The sequence below is a fragment of the Neofelis nebulosa genome, chromosome 12, assembly GCF_028018385.1.
Source record: "Neofelis nebulosa isolate mNeoNeb1 chromosome 12, mNeoNeb1.pri, whole genome shotgun sequence".
Classification (NCBI taxonomy): domain Eukaryota; kingdom Metazoa; phylum Chordata; class Mammalia; order Carnivora; family Felidae; genus Neofelis; species Neofelis nebulosa.
In genome coordinates this window covers 60,543,681-60,561,893 of record NC_080793.1, presented here as the reverse complement: position 1 = coordinate 60,561,893, position 18,213 = coordinate 60,543,681, and the positions used below count along the sequence as shown (strand labels likewise).

Below are 18,213 nucleotides of genomic sequence, written 5' to 3'. Positions count from 1 at the left end.
GTATCAGTCTAGCATGTGGCAGAAGTGGCTTTTGAACCCAGATTGTCTAGCCCCTTAACCATTATGCTCTGCTGCCTCTTTTTGAAGTGAGTATCTGATGGCAGAGACCTAGATTTGCTAAGAATCCCAAGACTGGTTTAAGACCACTGTCAAGCACAGACATGCACAGATCATTTTATGCCTATTTCATTAAAAACCATTTTGTTGGGGAGGTCCTAGCTCCTGCACGTAGATGGGAAAAGTACACATTTGGTACATAAACCCCACTTACACACATTCAAAATGATTCAGTCAGTGGGTTCGCAAAGGTTGTTTTAAGCCAAATGACACCTGTAAAGGAAAGTTATGTTGCTGCTCTTTCCTTTTAAATCTGAACTTCTTACTTACTGACCTGGTCTGTTGCAAACATCGATGTGTCATAAAAAATACGTTACCTTATAAATCACATCTCTCCTGTAGGAGATTACAACATTTTTTATGGCCCATCTGAACCTCTTGAAGCTTTGTTTCTTCAGAACCTATTCCAGTTACAAAGAGATGAGGTTTTTACTTCAAAGGAAGCAGCTATGAAACCTACACTTGTAGAACACAAAACTACCTCCTTAAGGTTTTTTAATGATTGTTACATCATTCACTTTTTGCAATTGCCATTTAAAAATTCACAATACACATAATAAGGTATCCACTTTTTATGACTATCCCACTGCTAATTTCAACTATGTATGCAAACAAGTTGGAAAAATAGTGTGTCAGCTCTTTGATCTTAAGTCTCTTCTTTACTCAGTGAAGCTTACTGGAAGAGTCATCCCAATTCCTAGAAAACCACAGGTTTTGGTGTATTAAGCAGGTAGCACATTAAGAAATTTTATTGTACATACCCACAGAGTCAGGGATTTTAAGCCAAATGGTTGCATTTTTTTTTTCAGAGCGAAAATTTAAAAGGAAAGATAATTATGCTACTCAGTATTTAATAGAATCATCGAGTGACATTATTTAGGTTGTTTTTGCTTTCTTTGAAGAGCATGCTCATCAAATACCATGTAAAAGTCTATGTGTACCCACCAACATAATAACACCCTTCATTTATGTGGCCATTTGTTGTTTCCAAAGTGCTTTTACATTTATTACATAATTGGGTGATATCATTTGAACACTTGAAATTATACCCCAGATACAGTCCAATAACTGCATTCTGAACACTAAATTCAAGGTAGATATGCTTTTCTGGCACTGCCTTGACTAAAAAAGGTAACATAAAATAATACTGCTCTAGTCCCAAAGGGATTTCAGACAAGGAAGCAAAAAGATAAAAACAAAACATAGCAAAAAAACCCCCAAAAAACAAAAAAAAAAACCAACAGTATTACAGTATCTTACTCACTGTTAAACCACAGTGAAATTTACAAGAGGGGTTTTGTTAAAGGATTTTTCCCAAATGGTCCAGAATACAACTTAACAGTTAGGTCTTGTAAGATTAAGTGCTTTACCTTCACCTTGATTTTTTTTTTTTAATGGCTGCTTCTAACTGTGGTGCCTCACCTTAGATGTAAAATATCACCTAAGAGGGATGAGCTAATGGTGTGCCTGGAGGAACTTTTACTGGAAACCTTAATGAGTGAGAAGCACAATCAGGAATATCACAGTGGATGCAGAGCAGCACGGCGGAATGAAGAGACAGAGACTTTGAAGTCAAAATGCCTTGGCTTAAAATCCAGGCTATTCCATTTACTACTTCAAAGGCATTGGACAGCTCATGTAAACTATCTGAGCCTTAGTTTTCTTACCTTTGCAACGAAGATGGTAATATCCTTTATTTTTCATAGGGTTATTGTGAATATCAACTTTAATATTGACTGTAAATATTTAGCTGGTGCCCAAGATATTAAATAATAAGTAGACTCATTGCTTCCTTATTATTAGGCCTGTTTCCTTACTACTACAATGTTATAGGCAGACATCCAAGAGGGCGTAGAATAAGAAAATTTAAGTGAATAAAGAGGAGGACAGAGCTTTAGTGAAGATGGTTTCCTGGATTGTGGCTTGGGTATCTAGATTGTGATATTCAATAAAATTAGAAAGAGGGAAAGAGAGAATGAGAAAACTTGTGGGGGAGAAAGAAGGTAAGATTATATGGCACAGCACATTTATCCTGCTCACTCCTGAGTCCCCAGATCCTAACAAGGTCCTTGGAACAGAGTAGGTAATAATGATAAGAAAATCACATAGCAAATAACAAATACTTAGCAGCAACTGACATAATTAGGTAACCCAGACTAACTCAATGACCATATTTGAATTGGATACATGATCAAAAAAATATATACCTCAGAGAATATTCTTACCAGAAATGTATAAATATATAACATGGCATATATGCCCTTTTTCAGGGGCCAAACAAAAACTTTCATAGCATTTCAAATAAAATGGATTAAGAATGAAAACATACAAAACATCAACAGTACCCAGAAAGATTAAGAAACTGTTTCTTTTCTAGGTCTAATATGCTAGGGATTAGAAGCATTGCTTTCATTCTTTTTTTTTTTTTACACCATTTTATATTCTTATTTGGATGTACACAAAATCATTGGTCTTTGGCAAGAATATGGAATGGGAAAAAGACAGCCTTTTCAACAAATGGTACTGGGAAAACTGGACCAAACTTTTTTATACCATACACAAAAATAAAGTCAAAGTGGATTAAGGACCTAAATGTGAGACTTGAAATCATAAAAATCCCAGAAGAAAGAATAAGCAGTAATTTATCTGACATCACCTGTAGCAACATTTTTCTTGATATGTGTCCAGACGCAAGGGGAATAAAAGCAAAAATAAACGTTTGGGACTTCATCAAAATAAAAAGCTTCTGAACAGCAAAGGAAACCATCAACAAAGGTAAAAGACAATTTACTGGATGGGAGAAAACATTTGCAAGTCATATTTAATAAAGGGTTAGTATCCAAAATATATAAGGAACTTATACAACTTAATACAAAAAAATCCCCCAAATAATCCAGTTAAAATATGGGCAGAAGACATGAACAGACATTTCTTTAAAGAAGGCATCCAGATGGCCAATAGACACATGCAAAGATGGTCAACATCACTCGTCATCAGGGAAATGCAGATCAAAACTACAATTAAGATATCACCTCACACTTGTCATATTGGCTAAAACAGAACAAAACAAAGCAAACAAACACAAAAAAGCATGAGAAACAGCAAGTATTTGTAAGGATGTGGAGAAAAAGCACCCTCTTTTGCTGTTGGTGGTATTGAAAACTGGTGCATTGTTTTTTTGTGGCGTTGTTTACAATAGCCAAATTATGGAAGCAGCCCAAATGTCCATCGATACATAAGTGGATAAAGAAGAGGTATAAAGACGGGGCGCCTGGGTGGCTCAGTCGGTTGAGTGTCTGACTTCAGCTCAGGTCATGATCTCACGGTCTGTGAGTTTGAGCCCCACGTTGGGCTCTGTGCTGACAGCTCAGAGCCTAGAGCCTGCTTCGGATTCTGTGTCTCCCCCTCTCTCTGCCCCTCCCCCGCTCATGCTTTGTCTCTCTCTCTCTCTCTCTTTGTGTCAAAAATAAATAAACATTAAAAAATTTAAAAAATAAGAGGTATAAAGAAGAGGCTATATATATATATATATATATGTATTATATAATATATAATTGAGATATATATATAATGGAATATTACGTAGTCATGAAAAATAATGAAATCTTATTTACAACATGGATGGAGTTAGAGAGTGTAGTGGTAAGCAAAATAAGTCAGTCAGAGAAAGACAAACACATAATTTCACATGCTTTCACTCATATGGAATTTAATAAACATAACAAATGAATAAGGGGGAAAGAGAGAGAGGGAGGGAGGGAGAGAACAAGAGAAACCAAGAAACAGACTCTTGACTCTACAGAACAAGCTGATGGTTACTAAGAGGAAGGTGAGTGGAGGGATGGGTGAAATAAATCATGGGGATTAAGGAGGCCAGTTGTGATGACCACTGGGTGTTGTATGCAAGTATTGAATCACTATATGGTACACCTGAATCTAATATAACACTGTATGTTAACTATACTGGAATTAAAAATCAAAATTTAATAACATTTTTTTTAATTCAAAATCAGACGTCATTAATCTCTATCAGAGATCTTGTCAATGTCCAAAAGCTCTTAGTGCTTCCCTTAACCTCTACCTGAAGGCTCGAAAGTGACACAGGGCACTTCACTATGTAGAATCTATCTCATAGGTCAGGACCAAATCAGCATGGCAGTGTGGCTATGAAAAAAAAAAAGTCAAATAATGGGTGCCTTGGACCTTTGCATGGAAAGGTCTTTATTTTCATGTCCTTATTAGGTATTTTCAAATGCCATTAAACATTTCTATTCCTAGAGCTATCTCCATTCCCATTTTGTGCTGCATTTGACTTTAAAAGAATTCTGTCTTCAATGCCACTGTAGGTAAGCAGATAATCTATCTGCTATTCATAAGGCACAGCAGTTTTTCCAGGAACCTTGGGCACTAAAAGGCAAAGTTCTATTTTAATTACCTATTTACATTTACTATTTCATTGTGAAATAGGTTAAAATGTGGGAGTGAGGAGGCCACACTCAACAGCTGCCTGTCTCCATGAGAAAATGGGCAAAAGAGGCCTTTCAGACTTCGACCCAGTTCAACAGCCTTTTGGGATTACTGATGGGGTGAAGTTTATCATTTTAAAGTGTAAATAAGTCACAAGGGTTATTTTGAAGTGAAATTTATTACTTTAAGGATAAAGATCAACACCTTTGGGAAATCAGTTAGCCCTCATATTTGAACAAGCAGTGCACCTCCCTTACAACTTCAGTGCTTTGAATCAGTCTAACATTCTTTTTTTAGGTAAGCATTCTTTAATGTACATGGAAAAGTGTGATCTGAAACAATACAATGCTAATACATAAAACAGCTATTTGCTATATGTACAAATTAGCAGCACACGATTTAATTTAAAATTAACAACTAATGATTCTAGAAAACAGCAATGTCTTCTCAGTAAGAAAGCCATACAATGGACTGAATTTTGCCCCCTGCTTCTCATATGTAGTGGTAGAGTGGAATACAGTAACACATCTTATAGGACAAGACTGGGCAGGCCAAGTAATGTGTTAGTGGTGCCTTTTACCAGGAGAGGCCCTGAAAACATTTATCAGTGATGGGCACAGAGTTCTAGGAACTGCTTGCAAAAAGATGAATGTCACTCTATGACAGCTTAAAAATACCTTGGCATTCAATGATCTTGGAACTGTGTAGACTTAGGTATCTAGATAAAATGAAAGTCCAGGTCTCTCATATGTGTATGTAATTTTATACCCACTCTTGTGAGTGGGCTAAAATCCCCTGTGGTTATCTTCACTCCTGAACATTCCCTTGTGAGCTCTTGTTTTCTTCTTATTATTCATTCATATACTCCCTTTTCTTCTCCCTCACTTCCTAGTTTCCTTTTTTCAGTATATGGTGTTTAAAGAATGGAAGAGAAGGAATGAAATTCTACAAGACATTTTATCTGCAACTCTGCTGGCCCCAGCCCTACGTGCAGGGGGGATTTAGTGAGACCAGGTCTTCCACCCAGCTGGCTGTCTCTCAGCATGTGACAGGAATGCACATTGAACCCCTTGGGTTCTGGCATAAGACTTCTCCAGTAGGGAGAGAACAATTTATGCAAATGAGTAGGAGAGGCAGTGTAGGAGGAAAGAGACCCATTTTCATCACCACACACTCTGAACCAGTGTGTTAGGACTGGAAGAACCCCCAGAGAAATGCTTGCCTGACTTAGTGATTAACTCCCCAAACATTTACCAAGACTACTTGTTAGGCACTGGGGATGCAGAAATGCTAGTCTTTCTGAATCTCTTGTATCTTAGTTAACTGTAATTATAATATAAAGATTGAGGGGTGTCTGGGTGGCTCAGTTGGTTAAGCATCCAACTCTTGGATTTAGGCTCGGATCAGGATCTCATAGTTCATGAGTTCGAGCCCCACATAGGGCTCTGTGCTGACAGTGTGGAGCCTGCTTAGGATTCTCTCTCTCCTTCTCTTTCTCTTCTCCTCCCCCACCCCTTTCTCAAAAGAAATAAATAAACTTAAAAAAATAATGATACAAAGATTAAATCTGTATATGTATATGTAGGTATAGGTATGTACACACACACACACACACACACACATACACACACACACACACACACACACACCTGCCAAAGTTTTATGGGAGCTCAGAAAAGGAACCACTAGTTCTGAGGTTGGGAAGAGGGAGAAATCTTAGCAGGTAGTAACATGCAAAGACCCAAAGAAACAGACACACAGTATTTAATAAATGAGGAAAGGGTGGAGGTAGAGGCACGAGGTCCCTAGAATTGAAATAAGATGAGGACAATAAAGTGAACCATAGAAATCAAGATGTTATTGATAATCTTGACATTCCTTTCAGTGGAATGTAAGAAGCCAACTACAGTGAGACAGAAGGGAGATGATAAAGAGAATAGTAGACAGATTAGCATTGGATGGATTAGCATTGTATTGAGCCACAGGCCCCTTTTGTTAATTAACAAAGAGAGATAAATATCAGTATTGCCACTTGCAAAATCTGTAGGGAGAGTGAAGGGATCTGAGTGTGGAAAAGACTTGTGAAGAAACAGGAATTATAATGACCATAATGTTTAATGACCAGGACATATCATTCTACCCAACAAATTTGCAAAAACCAACAAGCCACAAGCAAACAAATAGAAATCTGATACTTCTAAGTGTTGACTTGTGAAGAGCAAAGGGGGCTCATATAGCTTTCTGCTACACCTGGTATGAGAGCAATTTGGCACTAGGAGTAAAGGTAAAGGGTGCACATTGTCTGACCAGGTTATACTTCCAGGTATGCACTATGCACTGGTACAAGAAGAATATTATCTAGGTGGTCATCAATTGAATACACATTTTTAAATGTGTCATATTTGGTGAGCCACCATCCAGAAGTTAAAATGAACTAAGTATGTATGTATCAAAGTGGAAACATTATCTGTAGCATAATATTGAGGGAAGAGAGCAAGTTATAGATTGGTATGTATAAATGGATACATTTACATATGTGGAATAAGTAAAAAATAATTGACAGGATACACAGCTCACTCTTACTATCTCTAACATTAAGTTTTGTGAATAATTTGGGAAAAATGCACACAACAATGAAGCAATGAGAATAAGCCATGTATAACTACAAGCAACTATATGGATGAATGTCACAAATATGAGGCTGAACAAGTGGAACCAGACAGTAAAGAGTGCGTACTGTACAGTTTATATAAAAACAAACAAACACAACAACAAAAAAAAATCAAAGCCAATGTATCCTGATAGGAATTAGGATAATACATTTATGCAAAGGGTAGAGATTATGAAGGTGCACAGAACATGTCTTCTATTGTGCTAGCAATGTCTTCTTTCTTGATCTGGGTTCTGTTAATAGAAGTGTTTTCAGTTTTATGTTTATTAAAAGTCATTTAACTGCACACTTGCTAAATGTTTACTTTTCTGAATGCATGCCATACTGCAATAAAAAGTGTAACAATGGTATTCAACAGAGGGGAAAAATTATTTATTTATTCTGAGTTGATGGGTTCATAGATGATTATACATTTCCTGTGCCTTGCTGTTTATTTGTAATATTTCATTAAAAAAAAAAAAAAGAAACCCAGGAGCCAACTTAAATTAAGAATTAAAGATAAGGGAAGGCACGAGTTGGCAGTGATAGAAAACAAGGAATCTGAGGCTCGGAGATCACAGAAGATGGGCAGACAGCAAAACCAAAACAGCAGTCCGCTCTCTGCACCTGTCATTCCACTGCAGTGGCGTCTTCTTGCATGTATGCATGTTCTCTTTTTATTTTGGAAACTTATCCAGCTTCTGCCTTTAAGTTTTGCACAGTTCCCTTACTCTATGTTAGTAATTGTATTTATCCACAGTGAAGGAACTTTGCAAGCTTTCCAGTAGCTGCTGATATTTTAAAACATTGCTTTTGAGGTAGATGAAAGAATGAGAAATGCTTCCTTCTCTGCTTTTCCAATTTTCTCATAAAAGGGTGAATAGACTATACCAAGTCTTTAAGAGGTATTATTTTTTAATGTTTGTTTATTTATTTTGAGAGAGGAAGAGAGAGAGAAAGACAGACAGCGTACAGGTGAGGGGCAAGAGAGAGAGGGAGAGAGAATTCCAAGCGGGATCTAAGCTGTTCGGGCAGAGCCTGACATGGGGCTCGAACTCATGAACCATGAGATCATGACCTGACCCAAAACCAAGAGTCCATCACTTAACTGACTGAGGCACCCAGGCAGCCCTATTAGATATTATTTTTTAAGCTGCACCAGGGTAAGATGAAAGCCTGTCTAAAAGGGTCTGTCATTCACCCTCTTTGGTCTTCAAAATAAAAGAATACGTCAGGTTCAACACTATTGATGGGTAATATGCATTCACTTTCTCTGACCTTATGAAAAACACTGAATTTTTTTTTTTTTTGGTGGGTGGGGAATTCAGTTACAGTGTGTTTGATTTTAAATACATCAAGTATTTGTAAACTGTCTCTCAGATAACGAAACCCTCAAAGAGTGTGGGATATGTTTCAGGAAGATCCAATAGTAGTCAACTCTCTCTGAGTAAATAAAATAGAGAGAGGACACAGTGTCCCTTCTAGCACAAAGCTTACCCTCTCTGTGCAGTTCTTGTGCCACTGCCCTCACTTTAATGCTCAGATTATCCCCAGGCATTTAATCCATGTCACTTCAGCACATTGCACTTAATTGCAGAATTTAAAGAAGACAAAGAACACTGTAGAAATGGGAGGGATGCCTCTGGGCTTTAGCTACTCTGTAAAGATGGGTGGGGAAAAGCCTTCCACATTTAACTTTTGTGTATCTTGAAACAAAAGAAATGAGAAAATGAAACGTTTCAGGTTACAGGTGGGCATTTCCATCAGAGAGAGGTTGAGCACCCCAGCATTTGTTAATTTCTAAATTCAGAATGATCCTGAGAGCCTGTTAATATCTGCTGCCCCCTATAGTTTGCTCTTGTAAAAATCGTTTTAAAAAATCAGGAGAGCTATTTAAAACTCCAGTTGCTCTCTTCTAAATCCTAAGCACTTGTGGAATTTCATTCTGTCTCTTTTCAGTCCAAATCCACACATCAGAGTGAGCGAGGACATGGGGCGAGGCAGAATACATCTATGAGCAGTTGTGATTTCATTTAAGGGAATAAACTGGGTGAAATGATTGCCTTTTAAGCATGCAGATTGTATTATATGGAAAAAGCTGCTCAAATGAATATGATTTTCTTTAAAAAAGCAAAGGAAGCATCTGTTTATTAAACTACTTTCTCAATTTCCTATTGCCTTCCGAATTGGTTGTGGTACATGATTGCCTTGGTCTCCAAGCACAATAGCTTCTAATAACATTAAGCTTAAAATAATAGAGTAGAAGAGTACAGACTTGTGGTTTGTTCATTTGCTGAAACTAATATCGACGGCAGAAATTTTATCCAATCCTAAAATAGCACCTGGAACACTAGAAATTTAACAATGGCTCAGTGATGAATGAAATTTCATTATAAAGAATCATAATCTAATATCTAACTCCAGTAAAAATTTTGGAACTAGTTATCACCATGAAGAAATGCTGGGGCAAAAGGTAATAAAACTATTTGCTTTAGCAATAGATTAATGAAGAAGAAGGAGTAGGTGATCTTAAGATAATATCACCCCATAGTCTGTGTGACCTGAATCATTTTAGGCTTAATTTCATAATTCAAGTGGACTGTGTATATGTAACCCCCTGAAAGATTATGAAAGGGTACAATTAATCTGTACAGTGCTAAAGCTTTCCACAGGCACATAAGACATCTTCTTTAGTTTCTTTAGAATCTACATTATAGAGTTGGAATTTTTACCCAAAACGAAACCGATCATTCTAATCAACTTGGTGAAAACAAAGAGCTAGTAGGCATAGTTGTTCTGAGATCAAATCAGGTTAGCTCCAATCTTGTATAATTAATTACAATGAATTAAACAATGACACTCTCTAAAAAGATAAAAACAAAATAAAAGGTCTTAAGTAAGAGAACCGTTAATATATATAAAATCCTATTAAATGCATGAAAATAAATCACATTTGCTGATAGTCATTTTTATTTAAGTTTATTATTTTATTAAGTTTATTTATTTATTTATAAATTTATTTATTAAATTTATTAATTTATTAAATTTTATTTATTTTATTATTATCACGCAGTATAACCATACTGTTTCATTTTGCTGAAGTAGAAACACAGACCCCAATCCACCAATTAACAAATATTGGTTAAACATTCTTGACCTCCTGCTGTGGAGAATATAAAAGATTTTAGATACAAATGTTCTTCTCAAGCTACTCGAAGACTAACAGGTAAATGAGTGAAAAGACTGTAAGCGTTTGAGAGGTTCAAAAGAGAGAGTTTTTTCTTAGAATTTCTTGAACGTATGGTCTGAGCGGGCTGGCTTTAGATGGGAGAAAACAGGCCGACTGAAGGGATCGGGAAGGACTTCTGAGGTTTGAAACATGAAGGGAAGCTCTGTGGACAGCTGCCATGCACCAGTGGTGTCTGCTGGAAAAGCAGACACAAAAAAACATACCAAAGATTGTGGACTGGCCCGAGAGATTCCTGGCATCCTCAAAGGGGTCCTTGCCCACGGGGTATTGCATACCGGTGAAACAACATAGAAAGGAATTGTTTTAGCGAGGCACACCTCAGGGTGGACCCAGAGCTCAAAATCTAGCTGAACACTCTTCTGTGGGAGTCTGAGGAGGGACGTGGCTGAGAATGGAAGAGCTTCCTCAGAGAACGTGGGAGAGAGGCTGGCGACCTGAGAGAGTGTGCTGGAGAGAATGCCCCGCTGGCTGGCCCAATGCTTGATTCAAGCCTTATCACTTTCTGTGTGTAAAGTTCGAGCTTGGCCAAGCTTCTCTGGCCTCAAATCTGTTATTCGCCACGTGAGGATATGTGACACCCCTACCGTCAACGTGTATCATACAATCCCGGTGAAAAGCGAATGAGATCATGTAGGCCAGAGTACTTTGTCAAATGTAAAGCGCTATTTAATTTAAGGCTGATTGTGATCAAGCTTGTGGTCAACATCCACGACACCTCATCTGATTCATTGGCTGAATCATGGTCATCAAAACTCTCTTCCGCATTCATCTACATCCATTTCTCACTTCCCTGAACTAGATCCACTGTTTTCAGGAAGCTCTCTCTACTTGTCTGTTGTCAGGCTTACTCCTCAAGCCTTCAACTTTTATGCATGATTTATATCACATTATTCACTTTAACTCGTGTTCTCTCTTATAAAAGGACGTGTTGCCTCTCCGTTGAATTATAAACTCCTGAAGGAAAGGGAGTTTGTTTTTCACTTTTAAAATGACACCAAAAATGTACTTGGAAGCAAAGAAATGAGGCAAGAGGAAGTTGAAAGACAGGATTCAGGGACGAAAACCTAATGCAGACTGACCCCCATCACAGGTAGCCTGGCAATTCTGGCTCTTTTCTTGACAATTATTTATAAAATGAAGATGATACTACATAACTCCATTGTATATGAATTGAATATGAAATGAGTTGAAAAATGACAAAATAATGAATACAGTTAATAAACATGTTGCATTGCATTGTATACATATAAAATGGTATTAAAAAACCTAAATAAAAAATAAAAACAGAGGTTGGGTGAGATTTATATTTTCTGCATCACATGCCTTTTTAAATTTTTAAAATATTTATTTAGTTTTGAAAGAAGAGACAGCACAAGTGGGGGAGGGAGACAGAATCTGAAGCAGGGTGGAAGCTGTCAGCACAGAGCCCAACGCAGGGTTCAAACTCACAAACCCTGAGATCATGACCTGAACCGAAGTCGGAGGATTAACTGAGAGATCCACTCAGGTTCTCCTCACATGCTTTTTTTTTTTTTTTAATGTTTATTTATTTTTGAGAGGGAAAGGATGGGGAGGGGCAGAGAGAGAGGGGAGAGAGATCCCAAGCAGACTTCACACTAACAGTGCAGAGCCCAACAGGGGGTTGGAACTCAGGAACCTTTAGATCATGGCCTGAGCCAAAACCAAGAGTCAGACGCTTAACTGACTGAGCCACCCAGACACCTCCCTGCATCATATACTTTAAACTAATTGAATAATCCATCGGACTTGAGTAAGGATAAGATCTTGATGTATTTTTTTTTCCAGTTCTCAGAAACAACGAGCTTACTTTTTCCCCCGCTGATAACATATATTGTTCAGTTATTGTTAACTCTGGCATGATGATACAGAATGTAGAAAACCACGCATATCAGATAGACAAGCAATCTGTGAAAGGTCATATTAAGTAGGGGAAATAAAGTGCTGGATTTTACTATTTAACAAGATGCATTTGTTTTATATATAAGAAGACAACTTTTCATGTTTCAATCAACTCATTGAAAAAAAAGGAAAATATAATGTCTAAAAAGGAAAACTGGCAATAATGTAATATAAACAGAACATTTAATTTCACTTTGTGAAAATTCATTGTTTTGGATTATCTGCATCAGTGACCCACCTATCAGATGTCTCCTTCCATAAACTTCTGTGTCAAGTCACTTTTTTCTCTCTTTCTTTAAAGCTGTTGCTGTCCAGTACAGAGATAATAGAGAACTAGGTAAGATGGAAAGATTGTTTATCTGCTGAGTAGGGCTTATAAAGTCATCTGACATATGCTTCGAAGCGGTCTAATCCAAGAGGGCCATAATTATCATTCTGAACCCGAGTCCCTTGAATGGTGTTTCTCTCTTTTAACTTACAACACTTTAAGGTAACAGACCTTCTTGAAGGAAAGTAAGTTGAACATAATGGGCTCTGTGTTTCTGTAATTTAAAACTTGACCGTGCTCTCAAACTTTAATTCAAACAGTGGCACAAGTCAAGGGATGGGATTGGGTTTCTGCAGTGTTGCTGTCGTTCAAAGATAGATCAGCGCATCCCCCACTTCTGAGTGTGGACAGACAGCAACTGTAGCTAATCACAGGATGGTAGCATTAAGGTCTCAAAGCAGAAATTTGCTGGAAAAGTGCTTGCAAAACAGATTGTTTCCATTTTTGCTCTCTCCATCCTGCAAGTGATGGTAATTTCATGGCCAGAAGCAGTTGTGGGAAGGTTGTTGAGGGTGGTTTAAAGGAAACAGCCTGTGTTTAGACTGGAGTAGATGCTTGGAACCCACAAAAGTGAGCGTTTCTCCTTTTACTAGCATTTGTGATGTGTCACCATGGGGACTGCAAAATCTCGCCCAGATGCTAGTGTGTACATGCTTTAGGTGTCCTTGTGGGTGAGGGCTTGGCAGCCAGCATGGTGCCTTAGACTGTAAAATGGGAAAAGTTCATTGTGTTAAAATCTAGACACTTAAAGAGCAATAAATGTTTGCTAAAGGTTTTAGAACGGGAGCAAACAAAAGATTTGGAAACATGAAACTTCGTGATAAACAAATCCAAATTATTGCAAACATGGTTGAGCACATCTTTTTTTTTGAGTACATTTTTATTTCTTTTTGAAGTGTTTCACAAAGCTCTTTGGTAAATGTAGATGGGTATCAAACCATGACTAAGTATGGAAAGGGACTATTCTATTCACCATTTTTTTACCTCTAGTACAGAGAGTGACTTATGTGACAGTGCTATGTAAGTAGTTTGTTAAGAATGTCATTTAAGCAAAATAATTAGGTTCAAGGGTATTAGCGTGGAGAACACCCATTATTAAAAGATAATAAAATATCTCTTATAATGTATCAAAAATGTATTCTTATAGATGGTAACAGGTTTTCATATCTTTAAAATGTGCACAGTAAAGGAGATACTGACTTTCAAAAGAACAGCAAAAGAACATTTTGGATTTTGCTTAGAATTTTCAAGATTCCTAATTGCCTATCTGAAGACAGTGTAATAATAACTTTAAAAGTGTACTTTTTAGTCTAATAAAAAGCAAACATAAATTTCATGTTATAAACTGAGTGGCTCAAGCTGCTTATTTTGAGAGTCATACTATTACTACTTTCAGAATAATCAGCCCTTGGTACAGGTCACTGTTTGGTTGGAGTTTGACCCTGAGTGGTGGTGTTCCACCAATTTCCAGTTGTGATGATACCAATAGAATTAAATAGACTGACATGGTAACAATAGCATAGTATGTGGCTACAAGGAATTCCTACAGAATTTTCAAAATGTTAAGAAATGACAATCATGTTTGTAGGTAATAAACCAAATCAGTACTGAATGACAATATGGGGGATAGAGTCTCAAAGAATCCATCACTGAATAGGGTTTAATTGTAAAACAAATGCTCAGCTCAGCATATGATTTCAGCAATGGTTTTTAATAACTATATTGATTGAACTTCAACTTTTGACCATGGAAGCTGAAACTGACAGTTTTGTGTAGTTCATTCTAACTCTGATTTTTATTTTTTAAATTAAAAAAATGTGCTGTTGATATAAGTACAGATAAGTGACAATTAATGGTGTTGATATCAGCAGGCACTATCAGCTTGGAAAAGGGGATTGAGAAGTATGATAGGAAATGGAAAACCTGAGGAGACACATAAATGGGGGAATTAGAGCAGATGCTGAGAAAGAGAAAAAGGGGGAACAGGAAGAGAGAAGCCAAAGAGAAGCGTTTGGTGATCTTGATGGCTTCACTGGAACTCAATAGCTCTGCACATGTTCTGGTTAGAGACCATTGTATACCATGAGTCAGAAGCAACATTTGTATTTCCTGAATCCATTCAATTGTCTCTGGTAGTTAAGAACCAGAACTCAGGGACCCACGTAAACTGGCTGGGAAAAGCTTCCAAAAGAGAAACAAGTAACTTCAGAAAAGACAGACAAGTTTATCTCAAAATTCCCTTTCCTCAATGGTGATAGTGGAAAGGTCAGTATACTTGTTAATAATAATGGTTTACACAATGATACACTTGTAGAGCATTGTTAATTTCACATGTTTGTTCTACATCAGTTGCTTCACAACAACAGCATGGGGTAAGTACAGCCATGATTCTTATCTTCAATTTACAGATGAAAAACAAAGACAAAATGCTTCAAGAAATTTAAATAATCTGTCCAAGCTCCTGGAAGGAACAGTGGGGGAACTGACACTGGAACTTAGGCATCCTGATTCCCAGAACCACACTCTTTCCCTCACCTCTCTGGTCACTCCTAATCAATGGGCCACACTTGCACAATTTAAACCAGAAAACAAGGTACTTGGAATGACTTTGTAACTACTTCATATTATTCATCATCACAGATATGCAGACACCTTCTCATTATACATCTCATTACTCTTTTTGATCTGATTTTATCATCCTTTTACTTTTTGGGTGTTGTATGGAAACAAATTCAACAATAAATTTCGTATTAAAAAAAAAATGTCATACTGCTGGTTTTCATGGGTGTAAAGATTAGAAAGTCCTTCCAGAAACTAAAGTTGGAGGCAGTAACTAAACTGGGCCTCAGTACCAGTTCTATGGTTTCATATTTGAGTAAGTCCATTAAATTCTCTGAATCCCTATTTTCCTTCTTGAAAAATAACAGTTTCAGATTTAGTGCTTCTCTGCACAAACACACACATTCTCCATTCGGTTGTTAATTAATAAACATTATATTATTACATATCATGTATGTATTTATTCATATATTATTTATTAATTTTAACATCACTTAGCCTTCCACCAAAGTTTCTAGGAGTGTGCTTGTGTGCGGCACTGGCATGTGTGAGACTCCTTTGCTTTTCAAACTATGGACCAATTTGAAAGCAAAAGTTACTGGTGGTCCAGTAACTTCACTGTGACTTGGGAGATTGTTAAAAATTCAGAGCCTCATGCCCCATCCCAGTTCTATTAAACCATAACCTGCATTTTAAACAAGACACTTGGTGATTTGCATGTACTTTAAAGTTTGAGAAATATGCCATAGATCATAAACTTCTAGGAAGAAGGAGAAACAAGACTTTGTATCTGTGTATATAACACGCAGTATAGTGTGATTTAAAAACCCATTTAAAGGCAAGTGTAATTTCTGCCTCTATCAAGATTTTTCAGAAGGTTAGAGTTTTAATGAAAATGTTTGATATTTTACTAATTTTTTATCACTTGCTTCACATTTTGGGGGGAAGTAATTGAAAAAGTTTAAATTTAGAATGATGATCAAAATCTCATCTTGTTCTGTCTTGAAAAATGGGAAGTCAAATAATGAACCAGTCTCACCAAATCCATGAAACCACATCCATGACAAAATTTGCCTAAGGTCACAGAGTTAATGAGTGTTTTAGGAGTCTGATTCCAAAACCTAATCACATTCTATTGTAATGGGCAACTGACTTCTAGTTAACATCAGAAACATGTACAAGGAAAAGATCCATTATTGGTAGAAAAAGTATGCAGCCAACTTTGGTTATTCATTAATCTATTCATTTTCTTTAAGTATTAGCAGTCATTAAGTGATTATTTTTCCAAGTTATACATTCTCCTGGAAGGGATGTGTATTTGTACTATATAAATCACTTCAATGTCTTCAAACCTGTAGTTTCACAACAAATTCCCAATAACATTAAGCATGAATGTTGGAGTAAAAATAACAGTTCTAGTATTAAGCATCCCCAAACATTGAAGACTATTTTATAACCTTCTTTTAAAGTAAAAACAAGCAAAAAATAGTTCAATGCTACATATTAATAAATCAGAGTGAATAATTATCTTCTTCAAGCTTAGTTTACTTATCAGTAAACCTAGCTGATACTTTTAAAATTCTGTGTCTTTAAAAACTTGGTGAAATTTCAAACATAAGCAATCTTATTGGTAAGAATGTGATAATTGTAGGGGACTTTAACACTACACTTACAACAACGGACAGATCATCTAGACAGAAAATCAATACAGAAAGAGTGGCCCTGAATGATACACTGGACCAGATGCACTTGACAGATATATTTAGAAATTTTCATCTTAAAGCAACAGAATATATATTCTTCTGGAGTGCATGTGGAACATTCTCCAAGATAGATCACACACTGGGTCACAAAACAGCCCTCAATAAATATAAAAGAATTGAGATCATACCATTCACACTTTCAGATTATAATGCTATGAAACTTGAAATTAACCACAGGGAAACGTTTGGAAAACCTCCAAATGCATGGAGGTTAAAGAATATCCTTCATGCTACTAAAGAACAAATGGGTCAATCAGGCAATTAAAGAAGAAATTTAAAAATATATGGAAACAAATGAAAATAAAAACACAACAATCCAAACCTTTTGGGAGGCAGCAAAGGAAGTCCAGAGAGGAAAATACATTGCAATCCAGGTGTATCTCAAGAAACAAGAAAAATCCCAAATACAAAATCTAACAGCACACCCAAAGGAAACAGAAGCAGAACAGCAAAGAAAGCCCAAGCCCAGCAAAAGAAGAGAAGTAATAAAGATCAGAGCAGAAATAAACAATAAAGAATCAAGGGCACCTGGGTGGCTCAGTCGGTTAAGTGTCTGACTTCAGCTCAGGTCACGATCTGGTGGTCCATGAGTTCGAGCCCCGCGTTGGGCTCTGGGCTGATGGCTCGGAGCCTGGAGCCTGCTTCCGATTCTGTGTCTCCCTCTCTCTCTGCCCCTCCCCCGTTCATGCTCTGTCTCTCTCTGTCCCAAACATAAATAAACGTTAAAAAAAAAAAAAGAATCAAAAAAAAAAAAAAAGAACAAAACAGTAGAGCAGATCAATGAATCTAAGAGCTGGCTTTTTGAAAAAATAAACAAAACTGATAAACTCCTAGCCAGACTTCTCAAAAAGAAAAGAGAGAGGACCCAAATAGACAAAATCATGAATGAAAATGGAATTATTACAACCAATCCCTCAGATATACAAGCAATTATCAGAGAATACTATGAAAAATTATATGCCAACAAACTGGATAACCTGGAAGAAATGGACAAATTCCTAAAACACCCACACACTACCAAAACTCAAATGGGAAGAAATAGAAAATTTGAACATACCCATAACTAGCAAAGATATTGAATCGGTTATCAAAATCTCCCAACAAATAAGAGTCCTGGACCAGATGGCTTCCCTGGGGAATTCTACCAGACATTTAAAGC

The 18,213-nt window shown here is 36.8% G+C and overlaps 1 protein-coding gene across 34 annotated transcripts in view; it reads right to left on the bottom strand.

The window, feature by feature from the left end:
• PTPRD (protein tyrosine phosphatase receptor type D) overlaps window positions 1-18,213 on the bottom strand; it is a 2,222,827-nt gene that overhangs the window by 551,349 nt on the left and 1,653,265 nt on the right. The gene's annotated exons all lie outside the window — the stretch shown is intronic.